This window comes from Trematomus bernacchii, unplaced genomic scaffold, assembly GCF_902827165.1.
Source record: "Trematomus bernacchii unplaced genomic scaffold, fTreBer1.1, whole genome shotgun sequence".
Taxonomy (NCBI): domain Eukaryota; kingdom Metazoa; phylum Chordata; class Actinopteri; order Perciformes; family Nototheniidae; genus Trematomus; species Trematomus bernacchii.
In genome coordinates this window covers 3682968-3692128 of record NW_022987588.1, presented here as the reverse complement: position 1 = coordinate 3692128, position 9161 = coordinate 3682968, and the positions used below count along the sequence as shown (strand labels likewise).

General features: G+C 40.0%; 1 long non-coding RNA gene across 1 annotated transcript; it reads left to right on the top strand.

Moving 5' to 3' along the window:
* Positions 1–482: 482 nt before the first annotated feature.
* LOC117481338 lies at positions 483–8705 on the top strand. The gene is made up of 3 exons (XR_004555714.1): positions 483–623; positions 1897–2076; positions 8559–8705. It is a non-coding gene; the product is annotated as an uncharacterized LOC117481338 (long non-coding RNA).
* The last annotated feature ends 456 nt before the right edge of the window (positions 8706–9161 follow it).

Genomic DNA, 9161 nt, shown 5'->3' with positions numbered 1-9161 from the left:
AGAACTGTGTTTTAAGGAACTGAGTTGCAGATTTCTGGGAATTTGTTCTTTTGATATATGGAGCTTACAAACTGAGAGCTGCTGCATGTTTAGTTTTGAACTCTGGGGACAGAAAGCAGAACTGAAACATACCGGAGAGTCACGATGGTTTATAATGTAGCAGAGGATCAGAACATATTAAGTATTAGGCAGAACCTAATCCTTTTGGAAGCGGTTCTTTCAAATAAACTGTTAAGCTGAAGTAAAGTTTCCTGCCCATTTATAGTATAGATTATAGCCAATTTAATAAACTAGACTGAAATGAGCTGACACTCCCCAAATGCCAATAGACCAGGCTAGAGCCCTCTGTGTGATTGGTACTCAATGGGTAACCTGAAAGGAGTCAATAGTAACTAATCATGTGTCAATTTGATCCATCCTGTTACTAAAAGAGACGGTCTGATTTTCTAGGTCTCTCGCCCCTGGTCAGAACAGATGTTTTGCTCCAGAGGCATTGTGGGGCTGTGTTGCTGTGGCGATGCCTCCAGTATCACCAGCTGTACTTCTCCCCGATGTCAACATCGCTACTGGCAACTAAGACGAAAACAACAACATCATTTTCATCAACAAGGTCTCTAAAAATGGTAAGGGGTAAAACCTTCATTTGCATAAATACAGGAAACTCTGTGTGTGTGTGTGTGTGTGTGTGTGTGTGTGTGTGTGTGTGTGTGTGTGTGTGTGTGTGTGTGTGTGTGTGTGTGTGTGTGTGTTTTGCTTCAGTCCTCAGAAACCAAAGCCTTTCGTTGTCTTCTACATTGGCGAAAGGGACACACACTAAAGAAAGAAGTTTTGTTCTGAATGGAAACCATGTGCAGATTTCAGAGTTTCCCTCTGAAGGCATTGAGCTGACAGGAAGTGACCTCACTGCAGCAGCTCTAGTCTCTGACTGGTTGGAGGTACATAATGTGCCTCTCACCTTACAGGATGTCCCATTCCTGCTATTCTGTCTCACTTCCTGTTTGTTTATTTTAAACAGGATAATAAACATCATGATGGGAAATTCACAAAAATGGTTACAATAGAGATTCAAAACACACACACACACACACACACACACACACACACACACACACACACACACACACACACACACACACACACACACACATACACACACACACACACAGACAGACAGACTTCCTTGTTGTTTTGGAGAGAGATGAATGAACAGTAGAGATGTTGTCAGGATAACATTCAGCAAACATCATGTTTGAATATTTGACATCCTCTCGAATCTGTGAGGTCTTAAAAATGACACACATTGCCGAGGGTGTAAAAAAAGCCATCATACATTAAACCAAAGTAAATATTTAGCCATTTGTATATTACGACTTAACACTGTTGACTTTATTGAACTAAGAACAAAGTTGAAGTGCCTCGCTGCAGTATAGACTTGCTAGAAGTAACTGTTACATCAAAAGCCATAGAGTGGAGAGTCAGGTTGTTTCCAAATGTTTCCTTTCTTTATAATAAGGTAAGCTGAGTATTAAGAACTCCTACATTGTGTGCAGTTAATTCTTATTGGTAATACCTGGATCTCAATTCTTGACATTCAGAACTGGGACAATGCAGACAATACAACATAACATCCCATGCCTCCAACATAATCTAGAGAGATTTCTTTTTTACATGTAAAGGTTTTCTAATCACAAAGAAGCAGAGCAGGGGCTTCCCTTGGTTAACTCAGGAGGAGACAGCTGTGTGTGTTTGTGTTTGTGTGTGTTGGGGTGTGTGTGTGTGTGTGTGTACGTGTGTGTAGGATGTTATTATTCACTCTGACAGGGGTGAAGGACTTATACTCTTATTTTGACAGGCAGTCAGCCTTCAGTGCTCTTATTTTGATGTCACTTCCACCAGGCGAGGCCTTGACAGAGGTGAACTTCCTGTGACGAGGGGAACAGGGAGAGACGGAAACGGAGGATGAGCCAACATCTGTCGCCGGGGGCAACGGGTGCTAAAGCCTTCCTCAGCAACTAGAGAGTCCCTCGCTGTCCAACAGAAAAGAGGAAATCCATCGCAGTCGCCATGGCTACAAAGGTATTTACATGTGAAATCATCAGTAGGAGGAAGTTAGTCAGTGTGTCATTTTTTTCCAACCACAGACACATTTCTTAGAGTGTTCTTTGGAAAACTTTCTTTATAATAAGAACTTGATATCTTGCTGATTGTAAACGGGTGTTTACTTTGGAAAGTTACTTAAACTATTCAATGCAGCCCCCCATCCTCAAATCTGACGTGGTGTGGGTGGGAAAGGGGGTTTCCAAAGCTATATGACATCAGCTCTGTTGGATTATATTGGCTCCTTTTGGAGTTTAGGCCACACAAACGGCTCTGTGAGGCTGAACTGATGCATAGCGGCACTTTGAGCTAAAAGCTTGAGTCGGACCACTCAGGCTGGAGGGGCAGGGGGTCGAAGAAGTCAAGATCTTTAAGTACCTGGACACTAAAATCAACACAACTTGTCCTTCACACAACACTGGGTCTAAAAGAAGAACCAACAATGCATGTTTTCCTAAGAAGGTTTTAACATTGTAAAGCTAGAATGGTAGAAGACATCTTAATAGCAGTATATCCATTTTTTAATCAAATAATCCTCGCATCATACATTTCAACTTTCTCACAAAGTACAAAACAAAAAACCTTTCATGAGTCATCAACCATGCAACCAAAATCCCCTGTACCACTCCAACCCAACCCTCAGACAATCTTCATGTGTTCATTAAGGACCCTTCACAGCCTCTCACCACTCCTACCAGGCTGCCGCAGTGCAAACAACCTTCCATCTGCACTATTCATTTTTGTTAAAGGTCAAATAGACAGTCACTCCTTCTGAATGCAGCTTTGCATCACATGGTTTGTGTTTTTCATTTAAGTTACGAGAGACTTTAACCCAAGATAATTTGTATCATTATGTGATGGACAATACAGTTATTGTTATGGCTACATGTTCACATGCTTATGTTTAGCAGAAGTGATGCTTACTATGGTTATACTCTTTGCTTAGCATGCTTACATTTGATCATTTCCACTGAGTCATGGTAATGTCATTAGTTTTGTTGGTATTTGATAAATAAACAATAATATGGGAAATATAAAAATGTTGACCCGATTATGACCAAAAGACAGACACTCATCAAAGTTATCAAATTTCATCAATTTGGGAACAAGAATCCCTAAACTAAATGTTATGGCAGTCCATTGAAAAGTGTTCTTGAAAGCAACAATATTATCATTCATTTCCATGAAAACCTCATCAGTAGATGTTCTGGACCAAAGAGTTTTTATGCACCGACATCATCATGCTGAGGCAATAAAAGTGTGTGTTTGTGTGTGTGCGCCTTGTGACGGCCAGGGTGCATTCAGGTCACCATGTGATTCTGTGATTCTTGGGCATTTACAGAATCACACAAGGACAAACAGTAGTAAGAGGTGAAGTACAGTCAGTCTTCACTCATGGGTTTAAAGTCCTGGAGGTAAAATCAAATCAAATCAAATCAGGTTTTATTTATATAGCACATTTAAAAGCGATGTTTGGTCGAGCCAAAGTGCTGTACATGTAATAAAAACACATTACTACATTCACAATAAACGACAATAAATTACAACAGATATATCTTAAAAACAAAATAAAAATAAAACACACGGAAAAGTCAGGAGTCGTGCTCCGCTCTAACTAGAAAGCCAGAGAGGTAAGTTGGACACATGACAGGAAGATGTGTTCTGAATGACCACGCACACATTAGCAGTCGGACTGATTTGGTCTCTGATTTAGACGACAATATTATCAAACAAAGTGACAAACAATCTGGTCTGGCTCATAATCAAATGACGATTAAGTGTAAGAGATGTCCAAGGTCTCAAATAAATCTATTAATTGCAAATAACACTGACGCATCTTGTTCTACAGGTACATTCAGGTGCACAGATTGAGGAAAAATAGGTATTTTTGTAGCTTTTAAAGCATCAAAACACATTTTAAAGGGGCCCTATTTTCTTAATTGGGTTTTCTAACCTTTCCTGCAGTGTTTTATTTTGGATTTTGTGCATGAAAATGGTCTGCAAACACCAAAGTTCACGTCAGAGGGAGTTTATTTTCCACTGTTTACTTCTGTAACAAAATGACATCACTATGTAACACTTCTATTGTGCTTATATTGGGTTAAGGTAAGCCACCATGTTTCATGAGCATGAACTGGACAGTAGTGGCATGTGCCACAAAAAAACCCAGTTTTGTCGCTTCCTTTTTGTGTCGATCTGTTTTCATGATGAACTACATCCGAGTTTCTTCGATGACACTGTGTATCAAAGCATAACGAGACACAATTTAGAGGACAGATGTTAAAAAAACAGTCTTAACTCAAAGCATCTCGTCAGGAGGAAATGAGCTTCACTTTCGACAGAGTCTGTTAATGAATCATCAACAGTTGGAAACCAGTCGAAGAGCAGTGGGAGAGAACACAGCTGTCAATGTATGTGTGTGTGACAGTGTGTGTTTTGCAGTCAAATACCTCACACTGCTGCCTCTGTCTTAACGCTGACATCATCAGTTTCCATCCCGATAAGGGTTTAGGATGTATGAATAAAAGAGGCCCCCAGTCGGTGAAAAGAACGTCTGATTTGTCAAAATGAAGGTCAAATTTGTTTTAATTGTTCCATCATAGCTCTTCACAGTATGTCATTTGATGCACACGCCTCTCGTGCTTCATTACACACAGGCATGGTTTCCTACACACTGTGTAATGATGCTGACGGAGCATTATTCTCTCACTTTAATTAACATCCTGTACTCTTTTTAATTAACATATTGGTCAAAATGTCGTTCAAACTGTGTGTCGGGAACACTTTATTAAACTGAATGTGATTTACAGTTGTATGAATTAAGCCCCGATAAGATACCTTCTGGTTCCTACTGGTACTTCAATGTCATTTCAGAGGAAGAAAACAAGTCTATTTGGAACAAAGGAGTAACCATTATCGATATAACAAGAAAGGCTAAACAAATAATTATCAATTTAGTTTTGTAAATATTGGGCACCTTACATTAACTACTACAGTTATGGTTGCATATTATCATTGTACTACTAACTTAACTAACATTACTCGATCTTCAGAACAACGGTGTTGCATGTGCCATTTTCCTAATAAAATCCCCCGTAAGTAACCATTATCTCTGTAAATACTGTTGAACAGTTAAATCTCAAATGTACTTTCTCTAAACCTACAGACTGAATAAAAACCATTGCTATTTAGGAAACAAACCTTTCGTTTTTTACTGTTTTCCTGTGAAAAAAGTCCAACTTCTTGGTTAGGTTTTGGAAAAGATCTTGGTTTGGGATGCAATCGTGCATTTTTTGTTTAGTTCAGGGGACAGTGGTGGCGTCATCTCTTAATGTTTGATGTTTTTCCCATTAGGCCACACGAACCTCCCTCTTTCTATAATATTGTCACCCAACTTCTTATTTTGCTGCTGACGGACATGAGTCCTGCTTCCTACAACTGCGGCATTGCACACAGAGATGGGTGTCCTCCATCTTCCCGTTTGAGGCTGAGCTCATGCTTACACACACACACACACACACACACACACACACACACACACACACACACACACACACACACACACACACACACACACACACACACACACACACACACACACACACACACAGGAGCTTCATTAGGGCTGATATTAGTGTGAACCAGTTATAGCTTCCTTCCCCCAAACACACCCACACATGGACCACAGGAGGTCACTGATATGAAGCCACAGCTGGATCCAACACACACACACACACACACACACACACACACACACACACACACACACACACACACACACACACACACACACACACACACACACGCACACACACTGGGACAAGGTCTTGTGTGTGTGTTCACTTGTCAGAGATAAGCATGTCAGGGCCACAGAGAGATACAATTCAGGAGGAAGCCCCCCTCTTCACACACACACTCACACGCACACACTCCGGCTCTAACGACTGTTTTTAGCCGATCTGATGGTCTCCCCCCCTTCAGCTCGTTAACAGGGTATCAGTTTCCCTCCAGGAGAGATCTTCACTGCAGCTCATTAACACAATTAATTGACGCTCATTAGCTTAATGCAGCTGCATGTTAGCAGTCCACAGTGTTCATTTAAGCGTCTGACGCAACAGAAGACATGATTTCACACTTTGATTTCACACCAGATCCGTGAACAAATTAATGAACACATAAACAAGTCAGGGAGACAACAGGATCTGAAGACATAGGAGTCATATGATCATCATTGTCTGGGACTGTGGAACAAGCAAACAATACGTTCATTATACAAACCATAATAGAACAAAAGGGATGCACTGAAAAAGCTATGGAGATGAAGCCAGCTTCACACATTTCAGGATTTCTGCTTTTTCTCAACTTAATAAAAAGTAGAGGTTGGTTGGATAATACAAGCAATGTGTAGGAGTTATATTTATCCTACTTTTACTTGTAACTTTAATTGTAATTTCAAAGCTTTGTGTAAGTACTTTAAATATATTATATACATCCTTCCTTCACTGTTTTTAAAAGGATTTGATGTGTAGACAGGGGAATGTTTTGTCTATTAGACGGCCAGCGGTGGCGGCCGCTCCCTCCATTGTTTCCAATGTCGACTGACGTCTTTTATCGCTGCCATTTGAGTTTATGATGATTGAAGTATTTAAAATGTTCTTCTTTTATATATCAATGAGTCTTGGGGTTCAAAGTCTGACTATCCAGACTGTGAAAATAAACAACTTAAACCCTTTTTGTGACTGGCGTAATTCTCAGGATTAAAGATCGATGTTGTGCAGGGCCGATGTTGGTCTCCTGCATGCAGAGTCTGTGAAAATCATTTGCCTTGGCTGCCAAAATGTCTGACTTGCATTCAGGGGCCGACTGGCCACCTGTGTGTTCTGGAGAATCACAGAACAACTGGCACATCATTTATCATTTTAATTTTTAATTTTGATTAAACATCATGAAAGTTGCACATTGACACGTGTCATAGGGAGACAGCTCTGATGCAAACCGTTGTTGCTTACACATCAAGAAAATATATCATTGATAATATTCTGAGTTAAGATCAAAACATTGTGACACTGCTGCTGGCTCTTGCCTTTTCATGGAAGGCATCAATTGTTGTGGGCTGGGCTGAGTCAGAGTCTGGGGCTGTTGTTCAGTCCCATCCGGTCCCTGTTCGCGTCTGGAGAAACCTTAAGTGTTGATTGGAGGCGTGTGGCGCAGTGGACTAGTGCAAACCCATGTCGTTGTGTCCCTGGGCAAGACACTTCACCCCAAATTGCTCCTGTGGGGATTGCTCACAGTATTGAGTATGTAAGTCGCTTTGGATAAAAGCATGTAATGCAATATTACATGTAACATAATGTAATGATTGATGTGTCGCTATAAGGGTCCAGCATTCGTAGTGCATTAGTAGATTGCTAAGTAAAACTTTGAAAAAAGTTTCTCAAACATTACACAGCTGTGCAACTGTTCTACCTGCTTTGAGTCAGTTACTAAAGGAACAGCCCAAAAATAGGATGCCACTTGGGCTGTGTGTCGCACGGTATCATATCGTTACCGACTGAGACATTTATGTATCATATTGTGTCTCTTGCACCCTGCATGAGTAGCATATTCATGGTAGGAGAAACACGCCTGCAATGACTGACCCGCGGATGGAAGAACAACCGTCGGCGGGAAGTTCACTTCCTGGGGACAAACAATGGCTCTTGTTCTAGACAGGATATGACATCATCATGAAGGAATATAGGACAGGAAGCGGCTAATATGGGTGCTCTCCTCTTGTAAAGTGAAGCATCGTTTCTGTGCAACCCTCGTCTGATCAACGTTCACATTATTGGGCCATGTTGTTTATCCAAAGTAATCCTGTTTACATTCTTTTATCACTGTGTGGATAATAAGGACGATCACAATGAGAGGAAGGTTCAGGGAAATATTTGTTATAGTTTTTTATGGGAGCAAAATGGCCAACCTTGAATAAATAAGTAATGCACAAAAATGTCATCAATTACCAAAAACATATCTATTTAAAAAAAATGTTATCAAGTTAACTTTTAATGTCATTTTTTTTACTTTGTAATTTTTTATATTTCAATTCATATTGTATAGCACCATATCATACAAAAGCGGTTCAGATTGCATTATTCAGAAGTACATAGAAACAACATAAAACAGCAAAGATTTACAAATAAACAGAGAATAATGCATACACACACAAAAGAACACATACTGTACATACAAGCAGACATACTGTACAAATACGTCCTGTTTATTTAAGAAAGTGCCCGAGTGAAGAGAAAGGTCTTTCCAATGTGGGACACTGTGTAGTTAAACCATTTTTTTTCTTTTTCTGGAGGGCTTCGCATTGTCTTCACAGTTTAAAATCTTTCATGGTCAGAAACGTGGAGCAGGAAACACGAGCAGTCCCAGCTGACTAATCACATCTCTTGTGCTCTGATGTGTTGTTACAGGTTGGAGCTGCTCCACACCAGCCGCACACGGAAGGATTCATCCAGCTGCGTTTAGTTAAGTGTGAAGGAACCACTGTCTGCTCCTCCTGACAATAAAGCACTGAACACAAACCTGAGGACAGACTCCATTGTACTTTAGCTGTTCACACTAACGAAAGGTTGTTAAAATTAAGAATTTTTATATTTATAAAAAAATGTATGCTGCTTTCAGACATGGACCTCCTAATGTAATTGTAATGACATGATTTTACATGTTGGTGTCATGTCCGAATAAAACCAAAGTTACTCTTACATTATAGGCACGAATCAAATCCTAAATCCTCTTTAGACAGGGAATATATTGCTTGTCTTATCCATCCTTTAAAGAAATGACTAGATGTGAAAGCACACTGACCGAAAATGCAGCATGGTGCATGAGATAAATTCAGCTTGGTTTAATAGTACAATAATAAAAAAAGGCGGGAAGTTTATAATGTTCACTGCATTCATGATGAATTTAAAACATATTTGCTATTGTAGCCTTAATCTTTGACATTGTGAGCATGCATGCGCTCCCCTGGCTCTCACAGAGAATCCACTGATTCATTTTCTCCTTCATTTTAT